The sequence below is a fragment of the Suricata suricatta genome, chromosome 7 (genome assembly GCF_006229205.1).
Source record: "Suricata suricatta isolate VVHF042 chromosome 7, meerkat_22Aug2017_6uvM2_HiC, whole genome shotgun sequence".
Lineage (NCBI taxonomy): Eukaryota > Metazoa > Chordata > Mammalia > Carnivora > Herpestidae > Suricata > Suricata suricatta.
In genome coordinates this window covers 73236283-73261540 of record NC_043706.1, presented here as the reverse complement: position 1 = coordinate 73261540, position 25258 = coordinate 73236283, and the positions used below count along the sequence as shown (strand labels likewise).

The 25258-nt window shown below is 40.2% G+C and overlaps 2 long non-coding RNA genes across 2 annotated transcripts in view; one reads left to right on the top strand and one right to left on the bottom strand.

Annotated features, from left to right (window-relative positions):
• LOC115296349 overlaps window positions 1-25258 on the top strand; it is a 475474-nt gene that overhangs the window by 364768 nt on the left and 85448 nt on the right. The window contains exon 6 of the long non-coding RNA XR_003910860.1: window positions 23975-24119. This is a non-coding gene — a long non-coding RNA (uncharacterized LOC115296349). The remainder of the gene's footprint in view (window positions 1-23974; window positions 24120-25258) is intronic.
• On the bottom strand, window positions 1384-3494 carry LOC115296350. The gene is made up of 3 exons (XR_003910861.1): window positions 3362-3494; window positions 2564-2661; window positions 1384-1757 (listed from the first exon to the last, which is right to left on the bottom strand). It is a non-coding gene; the product is annotated as an uncharacterized LOC115296350 (long non-coding RNA).

Here is a 25258-nt window from a genome sequence, read left to right as displayed (position 1 = left end):
AAGGCTGATTCTGACAGCAGGGATTATAAATGTTTTAAAGTAATTAAAACCTGACTTGCCTTACTTGATGTATGCCATTTTCAAAATGTCTAATTGTTTGCACAATTTAAAATAAGGGGAAAAAACATGGCAACTTTACTGAGCCAAGAGGGAGTTGTTTGAAATGGTTCAAGTTATGTTTAGATTCATGGAGGGGTATTTGAAAGAGCTCTGAGGCTGCTATAAAGGATATTTTTTCAGATGATTAAATGCAAATATTGTTTAAAAATGCTTAAGAAAATGATTTTAGAATAAGCAGGAAATAAGAAAAGATGGAGTGGGTAGCACAGGGGTGAAGGAGGGGATTGTTTGGGAGGGATTTCTCCTCCCGCAGTGACCCAGTCTTGATCTCACAGGATCTGAAGAGTCTTTGTTCTTCTGGAGCTCACCGGCAGGAAGGAAGATGAGGACGCTGAGGCAGCACTCAGGCCTGAGTGAACGTCCAGCCAAGAAGTGCCCAGGGTGCCCCCTCATCACTTTCCTCTCCAAGCTGGCAGGCAGTGCCTACTTTCCCCAGGACGCCTGAGGTTTCCAAGTTCACCCGTGTGTACAGAGCCCTGGGCAAGTATGAAGACCTCTCCAGAGCCCCTCGTATCTCCTTTCTTGTATTTGATACTAAAACCAACATCACAATGCCCACACCAAAAGACCGGCTGGAAACCACAGCTCTGATACCTCCTTCCCTCCTAAACTCTATCAGGTTGAATTTGGCTTATATTTGAATTATATTATGTATGAGGTAAGTGGAGACTTACTTTAGTTCCGGCCTTTTACAGCTCATGGCCAGGCTACATTGCACGTTCAATACCAGTGGGTGAATTTGGAGACATCGAAGGCTCTTGTGGCTGAAAAAGTTCAATACTCAGAAGTGACACCAACTGTCCTGAAGACTTGAGGCTAAAATATCTGTTAGCAAACGTTGGAGCAACTGTTCTCTGTGGGCTTTCTGCTGCAGTTGAGGTGGAGCCTGGTGCAGTGTCCATTTATATCTCAACATTTTTGCTTCTGATCTAACATGAGTTCAGAAAGGAGAAAACTAGCCCTGAATTGGAGGAAGTTTCAGGAGCTTCAGGGAATTCTGCTTCCCATGGGTTTAAATCATCTACTTGCTGACAAGAATGTTTTATCAAGACAAGAGTTCTCTTTCAGTTCTGAGTTTAGATCCAACTTAAAGAGATTCTGGATTGGAATTGTATTTAGCATTGGCAAGGGAGAAAAGGCATAGGAAAGGACTTCTAAGGCTTCTTGGACATCAAATGGCTATTTCACAACAACTTTGTGATGAGTTAAGTGTAAATGAATCAGAAACATACGGACCAAATTTCCTTTGAAATTCACATGGGTTTAAGAAATTAAGGCAAAAAAGTTCTTGGCAAAGAGTGTTTTGGGATTTGCCAAATTCAAGCCATTTGAGAAAAAGTTGGAGACACTCTTTATGGACCCTAGAATGCCTCTGGGCTCCATCTTTGTTCCTTTCTCTTCTCCACCCATTCATCCAGGTGCTGTGCATCCTGGAAAGCTTCAGGTTGGCCCAAAGTCAAGCACAGGGAGGTCCCCAAGTGCTCTCCTGGTCTGCGGGGAAAAAGCAGAGCCATTCTTTGGAGGCAGCAGCAGAGAACCGAGCTTGATTTTGGAGTCAGAGGAGCCAGCTGTTTGGATCCTGTTCACATAGGTGCTGCCTTGGAGAGGGGGATCTCATCCAGGCTCTTCAAGAAATCCTGTGGTTGGGGAGGGATAGTTCAACTTTGTTAGAAAGGATTTGGCTACTCAGTGGGGAGCACTTACTCTGGAAGCAGGTGGAAATGTTGGGCAGAAGAACTGACTCTTTCTCTGGACTTGGTATTACTCCCTCTGCCAAAAAGGGAGCCTTTTTAGGGTAGAGACTCTATAGTGTTGTTATTTGTTTACTGCATGCAGACTTCCCCATGGGAGATGTCTGCAATGGTTGTTGTACTGAACTGAAAATGAATTACAGAGGAAATGGTTTGCAAAATTACAAAGCAATTTTTTGGTGAGAATCAGGAAATGTCATTAGAAGAAAGGGTCATTTCAGCAATGCTTTGGGATTTGGAAATCACTTACTTGTTGTAAAGAGGTTTTCACTGAAATGGAACTTTTTCCAATGGAATTTAACCTGAAAAGTGGGAAAAAGGACTGGAGGATGGCACTTTTTGTAAGAAGAATAGCATGTAGGTGGGCAGTATCCAGCAGAGGAAGGGTAGTTAAAGGGAAGACAATAAGGAGAGAAGGTAGAAGTCCATGATTTAGAAATGTTAGAGTACTGGAGCACCTGGGTGGCTCAGTCGGTTAAGCGTCCATCTTCAGCTCAGGTGGTGATTTCACAGTTTGGGAGCTCAAGCCTTGCATTGGGCTCTGTGCTGAGAGCTTGAAGCCTGGAGCCTGCTTCAGATCCCGTGTCTCCCTCTCTCTCTGCCCCTCTCTCTCTCTCTCTCTCTCTCTCTCTCTCTCTCTCTCTCAAAAATAAATAATCATTTAAAAAATTTTTAAAGAAATGTTTGAGTACCAAGTCATCCTTGTGAAGGTCCCATCTCTGTTTGCCAGCATCCCATTTACTGGGCAAGAAGACTTGGTCCCCTCTTGGCATCCCAGGTTCAGCACATTCTAATGGAGGCAGCAACTAAAGTCAGATGAGCAAATGCTCTCTTCAAGAACAAAGACTTGATACCTAGCCCATAATGGGTGCTTGATAAAATTTTCTTAAATTAATTGATGTTGATGTTTCTAGATAGATTTTAGCTAATATTAAAAAAAAGGAGAAGGCAAAGAAGACTGAGAATGTATGATCCAAGAGAAAGGAAAGTAACAGAAGCCAAGAGAGTGAAATACCCCAAAAATGATGAAGGAAGGTCATAATGTATATTGAAGACACACAGAAGGGTGGTAAAAGATTAGAGGCTTTTTGATTTAGCTGCCTGGGAGTGTTTTCTAACCTTTTTAAGAGAGATTTCAGGAGAGAGAGAGGGAGAGAGAGAAAACAACCCAGGAAGAGAGAGTTTGTTATGGGGAAACAGAGACAGTGGGTACACATACTGCCATGACCCATCCCTCTCTTCTGTTCACCATTGATTCCTTTCAGCAAATGTTTGATGAACACCCACTGTGGGCCAGGGGACAAGTGAAGCAAGTAGATACTGCCTTTAGGAAACTTGGGGTCTCTTCAGAAAGAAGGGGCAAGCTCAAAAATAATGAACACAAGCTAATTAGGAGAAATGAGAAAAGGGATGCATAAACTGCTCAAGTTTGAGGAAAGAGAAGCTTCCTCAGAGAAGGTGATGTTTGAGCTGTCAGCCTTGCCTTTCACCTCAACATGCCTCAGCTTCTGGCCCAGCTGAGCAGTGCCCTCTGGAATTCTGCTTGCCCCAGAAATCAAATAGTTTTTTTTCCAATCAAAGGCAGATGTGATGCAAAGTCAGACTGAAGCCCTGGGCCGGGACCACATGAGCACCAGTCTGTGGAAAAGCTGCTCCTTAACGAGAAAGGACTTGTCAGAGTGGAGCATCCAGTGTGTGTGTGCCCACCCCACACCCCACCCTCAGTGATGTCATAGTGACCCTCAGGGCTAACTTGCAATTAATTCATTTCCTAGACATCTGTATCTACCAAATGTATGTGAGCTATTTTCATTTCCTCAGAGAAAGTCATAAGAAACCAGTTTTCATTAGTTCAGGTGTCTGCCTCTTCCAACTGTTTATTTTTGAAGACAAAGACAATCTGCTGTGTATTTTCTTGCCTGCTTGAAGTCACCATGCTCCTAGACACTAGGACCCTTCCTTTCAGTTTTCCTCCAATACTAAGTGCTCTAACGTGGCCTTGTCCCTCATCCCAGCTCTCTCTGTCCCTTTCCTCATTCTTATCCATTCAATGGTTTAGCCTCCATCCATTGAATTCAGAGGAATTCGGGCATCTAGATTCCTCCCAGGAGTTGTGAGGAGCCACAAAATAGGTATATGATGGCCTCTCTTCAGGGAACTTCAGGGCTTCTCAGGATTTTGTTTAGTCTTATTGAGCTTTACCTACTCCTTGGACCCTTGCCATTCACAACTGCTTGCCTTTTCCATAAGTGGTCCCGTATAAAATAATAGAATTTCTGTAAAAAGAACTAAGCTTGGAAACAAAAGACATTTTGGCAAAATTTGAAACATAGGCAATATTTACTTTTTAGGAGTGTTTTTACAGAGCTAACGTCACACTAGTAGTGACTTGAGAACATTAAAACAACTTGTTTTGCTCATAAAATGATCATATTTGATATATCCAATATAAAATATATCTATTCAGAAATATGACTTATTCAGAAATAATTTCAACCAGCTAAAATGAATTTACTTTTAAATATTCTTCAATTTGTTTTTACAGAAGCTTTGAGTTGATGAACTCTGAGGAGTCTGCCAGCTCTACTTTTTGCTGTTGTGAGAGCTGGCAGAAAGAACTTGAGGACAATCCCCCAAACATGCTAGCATGGTTCTTGGGAAATATAAAATTTACAACAACAACAACAACAACAACAAGAGCAACATACCAACAAAAACAAACCTATATTTTCTTCCAGTTTTCCTCTTGGGATCTCTTCTCTCCTAGTACTTTCGTCTGGCATTTGTAGGATGTCTAATGACTTACGAAACTTCTCTGTGTCAGACCCCAGTAGACATGTTGTTCTCTCTGCCACCCTAGATCTGACTTCTGGCTTATTATTTCTTCCCTGGCTCTCTGCTCTCAAGTCCTCTTTCCCACATGTGTTATTTTGATGCATTTGAAAAAATAAAGTTCAGGCATGCAGTTTTTTAGTTGTGCAGCTGTTGTGTATGACTGTAGAGTTGCTCTGTTCATAGACAGAGGGTCTTGAAGTAACTGGGGAAGTGCAGCAGTGGTCTGTTAGCAACCAGGCTCATGTGGGGTCAATCCATGGGCCTTCCTCAGTCAGGATTGCCACTAAGGAAAGGTTATGATTAAGGAGTCTTCATAGTTTTTAGGAGTATTTCTCTGTGACTAGATGGCAAGATCCCTGAGGGTAGAAATTCTTTACTCATCTCTGTCTCTGTAGTGTCTAATTTTGTATCCAACACATAGTAGGTGTACAATATTTGATATTGTTCAAATGAATGAACAGAGTTTAAATATAAAGGGCCTTTGGTAACAGAGTCTTCAAATGTGTATGTATATTATCTTGAATTTCAAAGATACTGGTGCAGGGTACTTACACCAATTCTATAGTTATAAGCTTAGTAAATTGTTGCCATTATACCTAAAAAGAAATAATGATATGAAGTCTTTAGTTGCTGTCCTAATTTTAAAAAATCCACAAGGAGAACTTGTATTCTTTGGAGGTTAAAGTGGACACAAAAAATGATCCTTAAAGATGTGCTTGCTTGGCAAAATTTAGTTTTGCCAAAAAATTCTTTTTAATCAAGAAATCCCATGAGCTATATTTCTTTATGAAATATTATGTTTCATTAATCCTGGCCCTCCAAGAAGATGTCAAGACAGGATTAAACTTGCAAGGATTTTATGAACAGAAGGGGTCTGTATGAAGGAAACAGGGAGGGGGCTGGAGAAGGCTGGGGGATCATGATGCCAGGCTAACAAAGGTTCAGTGAAACCATTCAGTGTCCTCCAGCCAAACTCCACTGTCCCGACAGTCACTGGCTGGGAGCAGCTGGTGAGAGGTGTGGTGTGTGGTCAATTACAACAAGGCTCCATGCAACCAGAAGTCCGCAAGCACGTTCTCACAGGCTACCATACCACTCCGCGATTGCTCACCTCCAGATTTCTTTTATAAGTACATGAAATAAGCATCTATCCTTTTGAAGTCATTCTTATTTTTGGTTTTCTATCACTTGTATCTAAACCTCATTTGAGTAATAAAGGCAACCTTTTCTGAAATGAAGCCTAGAGAGACTAAAAATGACATGCTCCTTATGACACAGATAATAAATGGTAAATTTAGGATTTTAACCAGTTCTCTCAACTTTTAGGTTGAAAATTCTTAGTATTAAATTTGAAGTTCACATTAAATGTCACTGTGCCATAATATTCTTGGCACTACTGAGCACTTCAAAGGAGGATTTCTCTCACAGCCTAAGCTTCTTTGTTTGTAAAATGGAGAGAAACATTTTTGATACCAACAGTATAGGGTTTCTGAATTACTTCTTTATATATATATAATTGTACAAATAAGCTGAATATATATACATACATACACACACACACACACACACATATATATATATGGTTCTTAGCTTAGAACCATGTTTATGTGGATTTATAACATTCCATTTGATGGCAATGATTAAGCATAGTAAAATAATGAAAATTTTGTTGTAGAATATTCAGTTGTATCACAATTCTAATTGAATGAATTAATGAGCAAGAAGTCATAGGGTCATAATCTCTCTAAGGCTTGAACAAATGGCCTGTGCTCTCAGACCATTCAAAGACTTACTTCAGAAGATAGAGATTTAAGCTCTCTTTTTTATATATTTGCATAAAATAAAGATAAGCCTGCCTGCCTCTTGCAAATGAGATCATGTTGCATGAATATGATTGTTATATTACATTCCATTCTACAAGGCAATAGTGAAAACATAAAATTGTTACAGAAACATAAAAAAAGAATCACACATATGAGATAATTCATGTAAAATTCCCTTTAAATGTAGTGGCCATATGAGTTGGTATTAAAAATTTGAACAATAAATCTCAAGAATTACGGGTAGATAGATGATAGCTATGGTGCTTAGCTATTTAATAATGTAGAGAAACTTTTTATATTTCTGAAGACTCAACTTTTTTGAATATTTAGAAGGAGGCATTTTAGGGATGACTCATACCACTTTGGGCAGCTCTAAATATGTCATAGCCACAAAGTACACCTTCCTGCAAAATAATAATGTGACCAAAACTTATAGGTTATGACAGATGGAAGCCATATGGTGTAGTGGTAGCAGTCGAAGGTCATGGGTTCAAGCCTTACCTCAGCCACTAACTAGCAATGGGACCTTGCACAAGTCATTTACCCTTCCTAAACATCAGCTTCATTCTTGGTAAAATAAAAGATTTGGTTTTGCCTTTCCAGATCTACATTCACCTTGCAAGTAGAATATTTGTTGCCATTTGTGCAACACAGAGTTGAAATATAAGACCTGTGACTCCAGCATGAACGGTTGCTCGTGGAGCTGAAATTTTGATGCATTTGCATTGAGGAAACACCACACGAGGGAAATATTAAGTGGAGGGAAAGCTGACATCACATTTGGGCTGGGGGCTGACTTGTAAAACAGAGAAATGGTGGGTGCAGAGATTATGTTCCTTCACTCTGTGAAAGTTTGGAGTCACAAATGCCGTGTACACATGATTCAGATGAAATCTGAAACAATTATTAGAGATTTTCTAACTACCCAGGGGTTTGTAATTGTGTTTGACAAAACACATGGTTGACATCACATTTTTCAATTTTTATCCAGATGTTAGGTGTCATATGAGCCCAGCCAAAGGAGGTCCATACTTCACAAAGGCAATTGCAAGTGATGAAAAAAAATCAGTTCCTTTAGTTGCCACAGAGAACATTGAAAAACCAAATTATTGACTTGGGCTTGACATTAGTATGGTTGAGTTCAGCCAAACTGAACTATGTTTTATGGCCTAACTGGGTGATTATTGGTTAAGATCCTTCCCTTTGCTGCTTATGCTATCAGTGCCCCCCTCCTTTTTTTTTTTTAAATGTATATCCATCCTCCTTCACTTTAAGCAGACAGCCTCACTCTATGGTTTAGGATTCTTAGCAAATGAGAGAAAACCCAGCCCAAACTAGCTTAAGTAAAATTAGAATTCATTGGTTAAATTAACTGAAAAGTTCAAGGAAAGACCTAGCTTCAAATAAAGCTCAGGACAGAGCCTTGATCTATATCACCAGGAAATTGTTTTCCTTAGTCTTTCCCCTAACTGCATTCCTTCTTGTTTACCCCTATTCTCAGAGAAGCTCTTCCCAACATGGAAAGAAGATAATTCATATCCCCTCTGCTTGAAGCCCAGATGGGGAGGTTCACCTGCCTCTCAATCAGAAGCCTCAACAAATATCCCATCGCTTTCTGTTAGCTCAAGTTGCCACACAGGCCTGGACCAATCCCTAAAAATGGTGGAATGTGATGTTCCATTTTGGTTAGGACTGAATGGTGAGCTCCACCCCAGTCACAGAGTTTAGAAGGGAAAGAGTGCTCTCCAAGAGAAATAAGTGTTTGGTTACCAAAAGAAGGTGATATTGTTGCTGGGTGGCCAAACCCAGATGTCCTCTGCACTTGGAACCTACTTCATGGAGACAAATGTGACCTCTTTTCTCTTCCCGGTTTATACTCTTTCTCACCAAGGTCCTGAAAGAATAGAATGTCCCTCCTCCCAGTTTTCCTTTTTCCAGGATATGATTTCATCAGTCATGGCTCCTCTTTCATATGTCGTCATCTCCTCTCTTTGTGCTGGCTCTTGCCTCAGTTTATAAATATACTCGGGTCTATCTTGTCATAAAACACACATACTCACATACATTCATGATTTTGACCTATCTCGCCTTTGACCTGCCAATTGATATGTTGCCTCTCTTTCTCATAAGGGTTTTTTAACCCCCCAAAGTGTCTATATGCCCTTGTCTCTATTTTTCTTCCACATATTGTGCACTATCAGTCTGCTATCTCTATGCCTCTATGGCACTATACTTCCTCTATTAGCAGAGGTTTGCTCATGAAGACAGACTGTGTTGGGAGTATTTTGAGCAGGAAGAAATTTAATGTAGGGTATTAGAGGTGTTCACTTGAGGGAGCAGATTAAAGAAGCTGCTACCATCTTTACTGAATTGTAGTAAAATAAGCCAAAAACTTGACTTCCCACAGAGTGGAGTGGATGATTTGAAGACACTGCTAGAAGCCTCTGGTAAATCTCCAAGACCACCACCTACTGATGCTCAAGTACACACCCTCAGGGAACCACATCTTCTCTTCTGCCTTCTAATTCGCCTGTAAGTGCCTTCTATTTACAGAATCTAAATGAAACATTACTGTCCTGAGTATTAACAGACTGTAGCTGGCAAATTATCATGCCTAGGCACCTTGCTCCTTCCTCCTCTGTAAATGTTTCTTACTCAGAGTTCTGTCCTTGAGCTACTACTTTCTCACACTACGAACTCCCCTTGAGTCATCTCAGCTAGTATCATCATTCCAGACACCTGCAGGCTGCTGATTCCTTAGTCTCTAATTCCTCCACAGATTTTCCCAGGAGCTTCACGTTAGTAACAACTCTCTGCTGCACCTTTTTATCTGATTCACCAACAAGGGCCACAAACTCAACTTGCTTGGGAATGAGATCTTTATTTTTGTTCCCAAACCTGCTCTTCCTCTGGATTGTCTGTCTCTTTTAACCAGATATTCCGTTAATTGCTAGTTTAGTTGTTACTAAATCTAATTTGTAATGTCTTTCCTATCTTCCCCATCCCTACTCCTATATCCACAGGTCATCAGCTTTACCTGGGTCACCACAGCCTCCTACCTGGACTTCCTGCTTCCAGCCTCACCCCCTTCCCCAAATCTGTTCTTCAGAGAGTCTGAAAGGAATGATCTCAAACACAAACCTGCAATGATTCTCTTTTTTCTCAGGAACCTTGACTGGCTATTTTGAGGCTGGAAAAAGGGGGCAGTAATTCATCACATAAATCTCAATAATTCATCAAAGAAAGTAGACAGATGGGCTGCAAGTATTCATACAAAAATTAAGATGAGAATTGGAAAAGGGAGAGAAAAAATTAAATTTCAAATGCTCTGGTTCTCATTACCCAGAGTGAATGCTCCAGCATATCAGTTGAGGTGTCAGAGAGGAAAAATCTGATGAAGAATCCAGTCTTTTATGGTCTAGTTTTTAGTATGGAGTTTTATTAGACATATGGTTAAGTTTTCAGGCCTTATATTGATTTCTCATGTATTCTTAGTTTATTTCTGATTTTCAATGTGTGTACCTCAATGTGTGGTCTCTTTAGCTACCAAATAGAATATGCTATATGGGGAGGGGATGCTCAGGAGAAGACAGAAGCAAAAAAAAATCCTCTAGGAAGAAATAATATCCACTTGCCTTCTCCTATGCCAAAATACATTTGGTTAACTTGAATCAAAACCTTCATTAATAGTGGTGTTCTAGATGCTTCCTTCATCTGAGTCACTTTGAGTCTACGAGGAGAAACAATACAAGTAATATGTTTAAATAGTACTTGGAGGGGTAGGGGTGCAGAAGGAAAAATGCTGATAAAGTAACCTTCTCTCTTGGAAGTAGATGTATTTCTATATGCATGTAACATCTGGATGCCAAACTTGACAGTAATCTCTTTAGCTGCCTTGTTTCCTAGAGAGGGGACTTTCTTCAGCGTTTGGAAGGTTGGTGTGGACCTAGGTCTGCTTTGTCTACTTCATCTCTGTATGTTTTTTTCACCTTTGCTTCTATCATATCAAAATTCACCCTCATCTCCCTCACCATTGATCACCTCATCACCAACATTTCTACCAGTACACCACTCTACATCTCCCCGCCCCTCCTTTTTCTTCTTCCCCTTCTCCTCCTCCTTCTTCTCCTCCTCTTTCTCCTTGTCCTTCTTCTTCATCTAGTCCTCTTCCTCTTCCTCCTCCTGTCTCCTTTGCCTCCTCCTCCATCATCGTCTTCTTCTTCTTCTCCTTCCTCCTTCTTCTCCTCCTGCTTCTGATGCTGCTTCTTATTCTTCTTCCTTTCTCCCCCTGCCCTTCCCCCCCTCCTCTTTCTTCTCCTTCTTCTCCTCCTTTCCCTTCTCTTTCCTCTTCCCCTTCTTGTTCTTCACCACCACCACCACCACCACCACCACCACCACCACCACCACCACCACCATGTAGTGGGTTATCTATTGCAAATCATTTAAATTCTAATTCCATACTAGCATTTGAGACATGGAAACTGATGGTGAATGATATAAGAAATAAAAGAAAACAAAAATTGTATTTTAACATTTTAAGCAAAACTACTGATGAATTTTATACCAATTTAAGGATTAAATATCCTATCAACCGATTAATATTTTGCCTCTAGTAATGGAAGCATTGTATATAAGCAAAATTACAATCCACCAGTGTATAGCAACTTTTTAACATGTTTAGCTTGAGCCCCATTAAATGTAAATACAGTCTCTCCAACTTACAAAAGAAATGAGGAGGGAAAAGTTGGACCTTTTTAAGAAAAAAATTTTAGGGACTCCTGGGTGGCTCAGTTGCTTAAGCATCCAGCTTCAGCTCAGGTCATGATCTCACGGTTCATGGGTTCAAGCCCCACATCAGGTCTGTGCTGACAGCTAGCTCAGGGCCTGGAGCTGCCTCAGATTCTGTGTCTCCCTCTCTCTCTGACCCTCCCCTGCTCACGCTGTCTCTCTCTGTCTCTTAAAAGTAAATTTAAAAAAACATTCAAAAAATTAAAACTTTTTTTAATGTTTATTTATTTTTGAGAGAGATGGAGACAGGATATGAACAGGGGAGGGACAGAGAGAGAGAGAAGGAGGCACAGAATCTGAAGCAGGCTTCAGGCTCTGAGCTGTCAGCACAGAGCCCAATGCGGGACTCAAACCCACAAACTGGAAAATCATGACCTGAGCCAGTGAGGTGCTTAACTGATGGCACCATTCAGGCACCCCAAGAAAATTGGATCTTTGATGCTGTTAACAATGATATTTATATTTACTTGTTTATAAAATCTTAAACATTCAAGCTCTCAGCCCATCCATGCATAAAGCCAGTATGGGATAGTGGTCAAGACCACAGGCTCTGGAGTTGGTTTGCTCAAACTTTACCAATTATTAGATGAATAAATTTGACAATTTTTTTTAAAACCTCTTTATGCCACCATTGTTTTATCTCTAAAATGACAATAGTTGTAGTTCATGACTTCTGGGGCTATTGTGAGGATTACATGAGTTGATATGAATATAGTGTTCAGATATATTTCTGGCATTAAAGACCTACATGTAAGACATACTTTAAAATGTATTAATTGAAGACCAGCCTAAGAACTATTTAAAATTACCTTACTCATAGTTATAGGGAATTTCTTTGGAACTTCCCCTAGTGGACTTTTTCCTGTCCAAAAGGGGAGTTCATACTTGTTCTAGAAGGCTGATGCTAGGAGCTTCTTAGAAGCAGCACTTTTTTTTTTAAAGAAATTCTTTATAATGTAGTCTGTCAGTTTGAAAATCATTAGGTATTCCTTCTAGAAGTCAGAGACCACATTCAAAGCAAATTATATGCATGTTTCTTAAAAGTGTTAATGTGCTAATCTGTTTGTTCCCTGATCTAGGCAGTATGCCATAGTATTCCACATGAGCAGAATACCATAGTTCTTGAAGATTTCATATAAATATTACCCACTGTGTTTCACGTTTCCAAGTGTTATACTTCCCCATTAAAGTCAACAAGCTGGAACTGGCATCAGGATAAGTAGAATGATTTCACTTCAAGTTACAGCCCCAAGTCCTTCTAATAAGGAAAAGTTGGCTGATTAGGCTATTAATTCTTTCACTCCCGTAAACATTTTGATTCTGTGTTATGAAAATGAAACCCATGCTTACGAGACATATTTTTTTTACTTTTCCCTTGGGAAGCATCTCTAAATTTTTCCGGGGTTCATGGATAGTGCTGTTAAATTAAAGAAAGGGAGAAGCCATCCTGAAGAAGCCAGAGAGAATGTACTTTTCATATCATAGAAAGAGAATGAGACAGAAACAGTGCCAGAGAATGCAGTGAAAACTACTCTGGTTATACAGGGGCTGTGAGGTAGCGGGATGAATGCAGCCAGACGTGGGAGAGGCGCTTTCCCTCTTTCATGGCTCAGGGTCCTATTTCACTGTACCTGTATAAGCTGATGAATTTCACTATTCAAAATGATGTTTATTCTTCCAATCCATGAGCACGGAATATTATTCCATTTCTTTGTGTCTTCAATTTCCTTCATAAGTCTTCTATAGTTTTCAGCATACAGGTCTTTTACATCTTTAGTCAGGTTTATTCCTAGGTATTTTATGGTTTTTCGTGCAATTGTGAATGGAATCTGTTTCTTGCTTTCTCTTTCTGTTGCTTTATTTTTGGTGTATAAGAATGCAACCGTACATTGATTTTGTACTGTGCGACTTTACTGAATTCATTGATCAGTTCTAGAAGGCTTCTGGTGGAGTTGATCGGGTTTTCCATGTAGAGTATCATGTCATCTGCGAAAAGGGAAAGTTTGACTTCTTCTTTGCCAATTCTGATGCCTTTTATTTCCTTTTGTTGTCTGATTGCTGATGCTAGGACTCCAGCACTATGTTAAACAACAGTGGTGAGAGTGGACACCCCTGTTGTGTCCCTGATCTCAGGGGGAAAGCTCTCCTTTTTTCCCCATTGAGGATAACATTGGCTGTGGGCTTTTTGTAAATGGCTTTTATGATGTTTAAGTAAGTTCCTTCTTTTTCTTTAATTTTTTTAAATGTTTTATTTATTTTTGATACAGAGAGAGACAGAGCATGAGAGGGGGAGGGGCAGAGAGAGAAGGAGACACAGAACCGAAAGCAGGCTCCAGGATCTGAGCTAGCTGTCAGCACAGAGCCTGATGCGGGGCTTGAACCCACAAATGTGAGATCTGACCTGAACTGAAGCCAGACACTTAACTGACTGAGCCACCCAGGCTCCCCTAAGTAAGTTCCTTCTATCCCAACTTTCTCGAGAGTTTTTATTAAGAAGAGATGTTGTATTTTGTCAAATGCTATTTCAACAAGAGGGAAAGAGCGGGGGAGAGTGAGGGACACAGATCAAGGGAGACTACTGAATACTGAAAACGAACCATGGACTGAAGGGGGAGGGGAGGAAGAGAGGGGGTGATGGTCATGGTGGGGGGCACTTGTGGGGAGAAGCACTGGGTGTTATATGGAAACCAATTTGACAATAAACTATTAAAAAATAAATTTAAAATGAAGATAAATTAAAACAAAAACAAAAACAAAATGATGTTTACCTTCTGACCTTAGCTGAAATAAGGAGATTCCCAAGCATTCAGATTTTGTACAACTTCTTCAATTCATGTTCCTAGTCTTAAGTAAATTGTTGCAATTGCATGTGCTCAAGTTTTTTTTCCCTTTTCCTTTTTTCCCTCCCTGGGTCCCTCCCTCCCTCCCTCCCTCTCTATCTCTTGCTCTCTCTCCTCCCCTTCTTACCCCCATCCCTTTCTCTTTTGGTTTGGCTTTCCTTCTTATTTTATCCAAAACAACTCACCTCTTAAAAATAATAATGATAATTTATGCACAATTGGGTTTACAAGGTATTCAGGGGAGCACGATGCTACATGTTATATGCGAGGGTTAACAGTTGAGCCATGGGTTAGGGATTTAGACATGCCCGTGTGCCCATTCTTGGCCAAGTAAATCATTTTTGCTTCAAATGTACTGTAGTACTCTATAATCTGGAACTTGCCATAATTGACATGTTGCATTTTGCCTCAGGGCTTGTTCACAAGTGACTACATTTTCTTGCTCTCTACTCAGTAGGAAGGCTCCATATTCCTTTAGACTTCTTATAGGTATGTGGTTTCACTACTTTGCTAGTAGTGTCCTCTCCTCTATGAGAGAGAAAGTCATAAGTTTCAGGAAAAGGAGCTAAGTCAATAATTTATGGTGTATTACCCCTCTGGCTTTATATAAATTATCTTGGGATTAGGGTTTATTGTTTCTACCTCCCTTAATCACCTATGTTATATTTGACATAAAATAAATGTTGAGAGGTGACTTGGTGGCATGAATTAAAGTTAGTTACAAGCTAATGACTAATTGGTGCCAAAGGCTCATATGCTGGTGGCCTCAGGGTCTCCTCACTATATTCCCTCCACCTTATCTTGACTATTGATGATGTTTATTTAATACAACTTTCAATTACTATGTTTTATTCTGACTATAAAATCAATATATATTTTAGAAGAAAAATTGGAAGATCCTGCAAAACAAAGAGAAGCAAATAAAAACACTCATAATCTCAACATTCAGAGATAACACCCTTGAACATTTTGGTGTTTTTCCTCTCAGCTTTTCTTTTATACCTCTTACATTTGTAACGACATTGGAGTCTTTTACTCAGGTATGGATTTGTGTCTTGGTTTTGCTGTGTCTTGGTGCGATTTTGATAATGACACCAATTCTCTTCAAAAACACTATTTTTAAAGATGACATATTTCCTGCCTTCAGGTTTGTACTATAATTCCATTTTTCAATCTGCAATGATACTAAGTCTTTTCTTTTTGGTAACAATGCTGGGATCAAATTCTGTCCTCAATCCTTCAGTCTCCTGGCAGGAGGCAGCTGGCATGGTAAAACCGAGAAATAAGCAACACCAGAGCATGATACGCCTTGGTGCATTCACAGCCTCTGTCCCAGTGACCCCCTGTCAGAAAGCAGAAGGATCCTGGTATGTCCCAGTGATGAGGCTTCTGCTCCAGTCTTTCAGTTCCAGGTCGCCAAGGAACAAAATCACAGGTAGCTCTCATCCCGTGGAGCTCACCGGTTGCCCCACCTCACGCCTGCTGGCTCTCCCTGTATCACCGTGCTGCCCACCCCACACTCCTGCATGCTGTTTCGCCTTGAGGACAGGTGATTCCTCCCTCCTCTGGCTTTTCCTTTCTCTTTACTCTTTATGTCTCAAAATCTGTTTCTTAATGCCTTCCCCATCACCACAGAGTTAGTGGACCTTTCCCCTGTCTTTCGTAGAAACCGCTCCCTCTCTCTTTTTAGTTGTTCTAGAAGTTATTTTATTGTTTCATTTTCTGTCTCCGTCACTACAGCAGTGATGGTATTTTATTCATCTTTGTAATTTAGGCACATCGCACTGTGTTTGACCCACTTAAACATGGACAAATGAATAAATAAATGGTCCACTCTGAAGTTATAGGAGCAGAATTATGCTGTTTGCTTGACACAGTATTGTACAATTAGGATTCCCACATCAAATGGAAAAACCACTTTTGGGGTGCTTACCAGTAAATATCTTAGTTGAATTAAATGCATACATTCAATACAGTCCACCTCTCCACCCTCACTTTATATCTCAGTGTTCCTGTGCCAGCCTTTTGTGGGTTCTTTCTCCTTGCTATGCTTCTATGCTCCACGGGGCATTTGCACCTGCTGATCCTCTATTTAGAAATCTTGTCCTTTTCTTCCGTACCATGTTAATTTCAGCTTATCCTCAGATCTCCTGCCCTAGTGTTCACTTCCTGAGTTAAGGCCATTCTCACCTCCTTTACCACTACTAGTGAAAAGAGTAAGAGTGGCAATCATAATAGCTAGCGTACTATACAACAGGCGCTGTATGAAGATTTACAGTGATTATCTTATATAATCCCCATAGCAATCCTCTGAGTCAGGGACCATCATTAACTCCATTTAAAAATAAGGAAAGGAAGCCCAGAGACATTATGCAGCTTATCTAAGCTAACAGCTAAAGCATACTGAGCTTTCAGCCATGTATCTTCTTCATAGTTCTTATCACAGCTACAATTTGACCTTCTTCCATACGAGTTGTTGATTAATGTTTTTGTAACCCAGAAGACGAAAAGCTCAATAAAGTACCCACATCCCTGGCTCCTTATATAGCGCCAGAGGCAGTTTTAGATAGACAATAAATATTTGCTGGATGAATGTATTGTTTGGTTTGATTCAATATTTCAGGCTAGTATTGATAGGGAATGTTTCTCTGTAACTGTCAGAAGGGAATTTGAAAAGCACATATTAGAATTAGACTTCTGTTTCTTACCTTGCCCTCTATAATGATAGAGACTATGTGTGACGTAGGCACAGATGATCTCACAAAGACATCCCTACTAACCACACACCCCCTCTGGCCACAAAGTATGTTATTTCAGTCCCACCAGCCTAATATCTAGTTAGTGATAGAGCACGTTTCTGCATATAATTCTGAAACAATATATTTTGTCATTTAAAAAAATGTTCCGCAACATGTTTTCCTTTTGGCCCAGTGGCAACATTATGTCATTCTCCAGGAATGTTTCTTTTGTATCCAAGGGCAAATTTGGCCTAGAGAAATGTTATCAGTGGTTCACCAGAGGTTTAATTGTATGCTTTCAATGGCAGAAGAGGGGGAAATCCTAAAAATTCAGGTTAAACCTATTAAGCTGAACATCCTGGTTTGGGTTGGTTGCCAAAATACACTGCGATAAGTTTCAAAAGCTCATAACAGAGGGGATTAAGTTGGTGTCCATTACAGATTGTGGAAAGCATTTTCTTTGCGTTAAGACTTAATATCTGAATTGAGTAAGGTTTGCACCCTTAATTTTTTTTGTTTCATTTACCTATAATTGTCATTTGGGCCCATGGATCCAATTTTCTTCATAGTGTCTTGCCATTATTTCTTCATCAGAAAATATGGTGAAAATTCAAAGCAGCAGACTCTTTAAGATCCTTCATTTCCATATGGGAGGCAATGGAATGGGGAAAACAGGACACCAAATAAACTGGTTAAAGTTATAAATTATTCATGGATTACAGTTTTCCTTGAAAATGAGATGTGGCTTCTTAACTCCTCATTGACAAATCTCTTCGGGGGCTGTGTCTCTATGTACTGTATCTAAGTTCTGTGGCCAACGAAGTGGATGCTTTGTCAAATTGTGTAGGAGGCCTAGACCCAACCATTGTCCTCTAATACACAATTAATTTGGGTGAGTTTTGTTTCCCTTTGCACTTTACTATTAATCTTTAAAAGCCTACAGTATAACACATTCTCATCTAATTGCAGAAGTGTTGAAAGTAGAACTTGTTGTTCTCAGAACTTTGAAAAATTTTCCAGGCAAGAGCCTCTGCACTCAAAATAAGTGAACGAGCATATTTTAGGGGACATCAAGGGCTTGAAATCAGATCTGGGGTCTGTTCCTTATGTTGGCAAATGTTTTGGACAATCTTGGGTTAATCACTTTCATCTCCTATTTCTAAAGTATGGTGTATAATCCCTAAGCTGCCTTCCTGCCAGTGATGAGTTGAAGCAATTAATGTCAATTATTTCCAACTTTTTTGCCAGCAAGGAATTATTTTATTAGTTCTTCCCTCAGTACTGTCATTGCTGTTATGGAAAGACTTTCCCTCCCTACCTTATATACTGTATTTTAAAAATAGCTAATAACTAATTTCCCATTTTAATGAATGAAAGGCTTATTTCACTATAATTCTAGTAAGAACACAAAGGATCTTGATGTTTTAATTAGCCTATAAAATATTTCTCAAGTAATGGTATGGTTTCCATTTAATGTGATTAAACAGACTGACATTCAAATAATTAAATAATTCATAGATACCCCTCCATATTGAGTGACCTTTGTCAATAAGTGCAGAGTTTCTTTAAATTCTCAGTTTTGAAAATCAGTGCATTTTTTGGTTATTTCAGTCCTATAGGTGAGGGAAAATGTCACTAGGATGAGATGTGGGGACAAAATGGTCAAGACATTCAGGTGGAACAGTCAGTCACAAAGTAGATTATCAGAAGCTTCCACTGCTACTTGCTACCATGTGACATCTGTGATCATGACAAGACCACCAGATCTGTCAGGGGCTTGCCATGAAGTTATGAGATCTTTCTGTAAGGATTATAATGTCAGAGACTATTTTTTTTCAGCACTCTGATGTTGTAAGAAAAGTCTTATAGAGTCATTCTGGCCTATGATTAAAATCTGACTCCATCAACTTTCAGCTGTATGAATTCGAATGAGTTATATAAGCTCTCTCTACCTCAGTTTCCCAGCTGTCAAAAGGGAGTAACTACCTCATAGATTTGAAATCAGATTAAAAAAATATTGAAAGTCTGCCATATCATAGACATGTAACATTCTGTTCTTACCCCATTCTTACCAATACATGATGTGGGACAGACCAGGCTATTGGCCATGGATCTTTCTTTCTAGGCTCTACAGTACAGTTATAACCTACAAAAGAGGTAATGAAGGCTTTGGCAATCCACTTGGAGTAGTTGTAAATGACTAAGTCTCCAAATAGCTGAAACAAGTTTATCAAATAATCAAGGTGACTTTCATTTCCTCCCCCTTTATAGTTTCTTATACTACATACAATTCAATTAAAAAAGTTTGGCAAGCATTCGAAAGGTTTTGGACCTCAGAAGTGCCAGGGCTGATCACCATCACTCGTAAGCTCCCATCCTCCTCCGGCCCTACATTTGTTACTCTTCAAGGTAGTAACAGAAGTGTGTCATATGCTGGGCTCAGCTGTGTTCAGGACCATCTTTAGAGTAAGTCTCCACAAGGGGACACTAAATATGGGCATCTCCCATTCACAAAGCTAAAGCATGGACATTTTATGACAATGCTGGTGAGATGCCAGACAAACAGAAACAAAAAATAAACACAAGGTTTCTGAGACAAACAAGCCTTGTCTGGTTAGCATGTGGCTTGACACAGAGACAACTGTCCTCCCTTCATAGAAGGGAGCAGCTTCAGTGCCATCAGCTCTGCAGAAACCTCACTGATTCAGAAAACGGAAGAATGTGGCCAGCAAGAAACACATTTCCAACAAGCTGAGCAAACATGGCTTTGACGTCAGGGAGGGAGTCTATACATGGGTAACAAAGGAGATGTGCACACATGGGGATTTTTGTGGTACCTGGGCGGCTGCCCAGAGCACTAAATCCTGGAGTAGAGAATTCCTTTGAAGACCCTTCACAACACTTGGGAATTTCAAAGAATATCACCATAACTCAAAAAACCCTCCAATGTCATTTTACCTTGTTCTTTTGCCTCCCCATTGTGCTGGCTGTCCCCAGTGACAGAATACAGCCCAGCCATTGCCTGAGAGAGGGGGTGGGTTGCCAAAAATGTGCACATCTGGATCACCTGCTGCTAACCCATCAGACTCCAGCTTCCCTGTGGCTTTGGCTTCCACATGACATTTCTGGGGGTGACCTTCTCTTTGAGGTAACTGAATCTGTTAGAGCGAGGGTTTTAACTACTGATTAAAACATTAAACATTAAAACATTCCATAATGTTCAAGCTGACCAGTACACTACGTTTGGGGGGATGGAATCTTCCTTGTTTCCTCATACGTGAAAAGCAGCTCTTGGGTTGAGTCCTTATAACATATTTGAAAGTGGAGAATCCATAGCAGGGGGTGTTGGGAGATCTAAAGGAGTCTTTCCACGTTCTCCTATTATATAAGTAATTTCAGCAAAAGACAGCTTTGATTCTCACTCTAATTCTACCTTTCCTCTGTGGGTTTTCCACACAGTTTCTCTAAATACAAAGGGAAATCCAATATCTACATGGTGACTTTCAACCCTGTCCTGCCGTATTGGGTTCCCTTGTTTTTAATCATTAAATAGTAAGTATACAATGACACTGCACATCTGTTTCTGGTCTGGGAAGATCAGTAAGGATGGGGTGATTGAGAGCTGCATTAGGTGAAGCAATTACAAAGAAATGTTAAAAAGTGGAAGTGTACCATTTCCTCCATTTTATCTAATACATCCAACATCTGGGAAAGGATGACGTGAAGCTCAGTTGATGTGGTAGAGTGGGGAGGGGGTGACTTTTGGCGGTGCATTAAACTTGAGCAAATGGTACACTCTGCAATAACCTAGCTGTAAAGATTGCCTGCTGGGAGAGGCAGGGAGAGAGGTGTCTATGAATGATGGCAAAACCCATTGGAATTTGATGGCTGAGTTTGCCCCTATGTGACTTTGAATATGTGATTGCTTCTTTATGTTTTGTCTTTTAAAACAATCTGGTATTTAATTACAACTTAGCATTCCCCTTTGATGATATTCCTTTATATGGGCTTCCGGCTATCTAAAAGGGTCTAGGTAATGTTTTAAAGCTCCAGACTTATTTCCAACAAGTAGCTTAAGCACTAGCAGAAACTGGCATATTAATATTAAACCCAATGGAAATGCAATTTTTTAGTTTGAAGAATAAACATATGTTGGGAATTGCAAAAGTCAAAGTCCTCCAAGCAAGGTTAAGTTGCTCTTTAATACATTGAGTGTACATACTTAGAAGTCTGGGGATTTACAATCCGCGAGAGGACCATAACTTTCTCTTTTTCTGATTTGGTGTATATAAATTTGTCATGCAAGTGTTTCATTTCTCTAGACATTTGCATTTAATTTGCTGCTGATTTTAATGTGAAAAAAAGGGGAAAAAATTAAAGGTAAGGAAATCATGTTCCAGGGTGAATGGATTATATTTTGAGGACTATGCTGGCTTTTTTCAGTTGTGTGTTGTCACAAAGCTGTAATCTCAGGAAAGTATATGTAACAGCCTGTTCAGAACACCTATTTTGACCTTAAAGTATTTCCAAAGATTCCAAATAATCAAAGAGCCCCATGCTGCCTTAAAACATAACACTTTATCTTGCTCTATACCTTCTTTCATTTTTTAGAAGTATGGTCTGCCCCTTTCAACCTTAGTTCTTATGATCCTTTCTCTAAATCACAGCTGGCTTCCCCTTGTGATAAGAACGGCAACATGCATAATTTTTCCTTTGGTCTCTCATTTGTCTCTTTTGTACCATTTTCCTTTTCTTTCTTAACTCAACACTTTGAGGAACTTAAAACCAAAGAGGGAGGGAAAACAAATAATTAGAAGAAAGTGGTGTAATGCTGAAATGACATTTAGGTTTGGGGGACTTCAGGAAAACTTGGAAACTCTTATACATTCGAGATTGACTCCATAAAGAGAATTTTTTTTAGCTGTTAGAGCAAGTCCCTTGGAGATGGCTCTGGTAGAGACCCAAAAAACAGAAATTATAGAACTCGAGGCATCTTCTCTGGTTTAAGGAGCACACACAGTGGAAGACAGACCTGCAGCTGTCAGGCTGTGCAAGGGCAGGGACTCAGGATGCAGCCACTCTGGGCTTCACTAATCCCAGCAGGTGTCCCTCAGACATGCTGCACATAGGAAAGCCTATCATGGGGTGAGGACAAAAATAGAGAGAAAAAGGACACATTTCTGTTGTTGCTGTTTACAGAACACAATTCCCTTGTTCTTCAAAGGTCTTAGCCTCATGAGGCTGTAGGTTGGTGTTTTTCATTTAGTCCCCCAAAAGAATGTAGAGGGGGAAATATTACAAACACCCTCTGCTTTGGCATTGTTTGATTTTTTAAAAAATTAATAAAAACAGTTCCTAGCAGCTGGTTGAAACAATTAGGCTCTTCACAAAAGCCTTTGCAGATGACACCAAATGTTAAGAAAATAATTCTTTCAATTAGTGTGTGGCCAGTGCACCTGTGAACTAGAATCATCCAAGGAACCATATCCGCGAATGTCAGTAAGAACAATTCAGGAATTCATTCTCTCTGCCTTTTTCTATGTCCACATTCATGCAGATGTTAATCCTGGGGTGCAGATGCTGTAAGGGCCGCCCACCTCTAATCCCAGGAGCATGAGAATCATGAGTTCAGACCAGGAAAACTATTAATTTCTAACTGTCTGATATCAGTATCACTTCTTGTTTTTGGGACTGCTTCCTTTTGCTGTTTTTCTGAAACTGTAATATGTAATCCATTGGTCCTTGTGCAGAGTTGGCTCTCGGGTACAGTGGCAATTTACCACGTTCTTATTCCTCAAAAACATTTATTGAACACTCCACGTGCACAGCATTGTGCTTGGTCTTAGGGATAGAAATATGAATAAGACCTAACTTCTGTCTTGGAAATGCTTATAGTTTTGCTGCAATCAGGTTTTCTTTTCTGCTTTAGTGTTATGCTATATTGTATCATTGTCCTGTGGTTTTCTGGAGTTCCATACATGTCTGTGGGAGTAAACAGTAGTGTTGCCTTGTGTATCAATTACTGAACTGCTAGGTAACAAACCATCTCCAAATTAATGGCTTAAAACAACTATGATTTGTAAACGCTCACGAGTATTTTATGGATAGGCTCGAGAGTTGTGCTGATCCGGCCAGCTCAGGCGGTCTTGGCAGGGCTTACACTCTCATCTGTCATCAGCTGAGGGCTCAGTGGGGACTGACACAGTCTAGGGTGGTCTCACTTGCATGTCCAGTGATTGGCTGGCTGTTGGTTGGAGTGACGGGGGTAACTGGGCCTCATTGTCCCTCATCATCTGGAGAGCTAGCCCAGGCTTGTGTGAACAGTGATGACAAGTTTCCAAGGAAGCCTGCAGCAGCATGCAAGTCTGTTTAGGACTTAGGCTAGCAACTGGTACAAAGTCCCTTCTTCTGTATTGTGTTGGCCAACACAAGTCATAAGGCCATTTCAGAATCAAGAGATGGGGAACTAGACTCAACCCTAGAAATAGGAAAAGCTGGGGGCACCTGGGTCGGGCTCAGTCGGTTAAGTGTCTGACTTCAGCTCAGGTCATGATCTCACTGTTCATGGGTTTGAGCCCCGCGTCAGGCTCTGTGCTGACAGCTCGGAGCCTGGAGCCCACTTCGGATTCTGTGTCTCCCTCTCTCTCTCTGGCCCTCCCCTGATCACACTGCCTCTCTCTGTCTCTCAAAAATTAATAAAATCTTTAAAAAAATAGGAAAAGCTGGAAAGTCACATAATGAAGAGTATGGACGTGGGGCAGAGTGAAGAATTGGAACTATTTTTTGCAGTCATATTATTTTTATCCTTTAGCGTGGTCTAGAAAGCAACCTGTCATATCCTTACACCTTATTGAATTTTAGAAACCTTGCTCATGAATCACTTTGTCCCTGACAATAACCTGGATATACCTTAATATGTATGGATCATCATCTCTAAGTTAATATTGTAGCTTAGGGAAAAAAAAAATCTGTGTTAAAAAGGGGGTAGGGGACATGTTGCAGAAAAATCTCTCAAATCTTGTTTGTGAGCCTGTGAATGGTTTTTGTATTTCTTAATCTTATTTAATCTTATTTTCAAGGGGTCAAGTGTGTTCCAAGGAATGGTTTGTGGAAAATGGTGTTTCAAGCTACGTCTCCAGTCTCAGGCATTAACCTATGAAGTGCAAGCTGTGGCGAGAATCAACCTTCTAGACCAAAGGAATATAATGCCAAAAAAGGATGAAGGTAAGGGAAGGGCATTTACACTCTTGGAACCCACTAAGCTTCCCCGGTGAGGGAGTAAATGCCTCCATGTGGTGTCATAGCATCCCCAAAAGCCTAATGGGATTCAGACCCTCTTCTCCCACATGTTTGCTCAATGCCACTCTGCTGGTCAGTGTCACAGTTCAGTTCCTACAGCTCCAGCTAATGCACAGAGTGGATGCTCAATACCAGTAGGAGTTGTTTGGTATTTTACTTTACTTTATCTTATTTTATTTTATTTTAACTTCAGAGAGAGAGACAGACTCTCAAGCAGACTCCACACTCAGCACAGAATCCAATGTAGGGCTCAAGCTCTGACCCTGGCATCATAACCTGAGCCAAAATCAAGAGTCAAATACTCAACCAACTGAGCCACCCAACCCAGGTGCCCCAAGAGTTGTTTGTTTTTTTAAAAATTTCTTTCATAGTAAACAGATAAGACTCTTGATTTTAACAATTAAGCTTAGTCATGATACTATTCACATCTATTCCAGTGACTCTGGGCAAATGATTTACTAATTCTGGCCTCAGTGCCCCTCTTAGCAAATTAAGATGCTTAGATTAATGAAATAATTATAAGGGAAATGTGTTCATCTCTTACTGTGTACTGGGTTAAGTTGCCAGGCTCTTCCAGGTACTAAATCATTTGTCAGTGACTGTACTCCTACCTTATGTCAGCAGTTTTCTCCAGGAACTGGTCCACAGAGAAGTCCTCTGCTCCTATGAGCAGCCATTTTAAGGGAGGTGGGCAGTGTCTGATAATAAGGACACTAACTAAGTAACTAAGAAAATGTAAAACACTTATGAATGCAGCTGCAGCTTTTTGTTGCCCCAAAAGTTACCTGTCACATCTCTATATCTTTTAAAAATTTTTTAAATGTTTTTTTATTTATTTTTGAGAGACAGAGAGAGACAGTGTCAGCAGGGGAGGGTCAGAGAAAGAGGGAGATACAGATTCCGAAGGCAAGCTCCAGGTTCTGAGCTAACTGTCAGCACAGAGCCCAATGTGGGACTCGAACCCACCAACCGTGAGATCATGACGTGAGCCAAGATGGGACACTTAATCAACTGAGCCATCCAGGTGCCCCCTGCATCCCTATCTCTTAACTGAGTTTCAATTA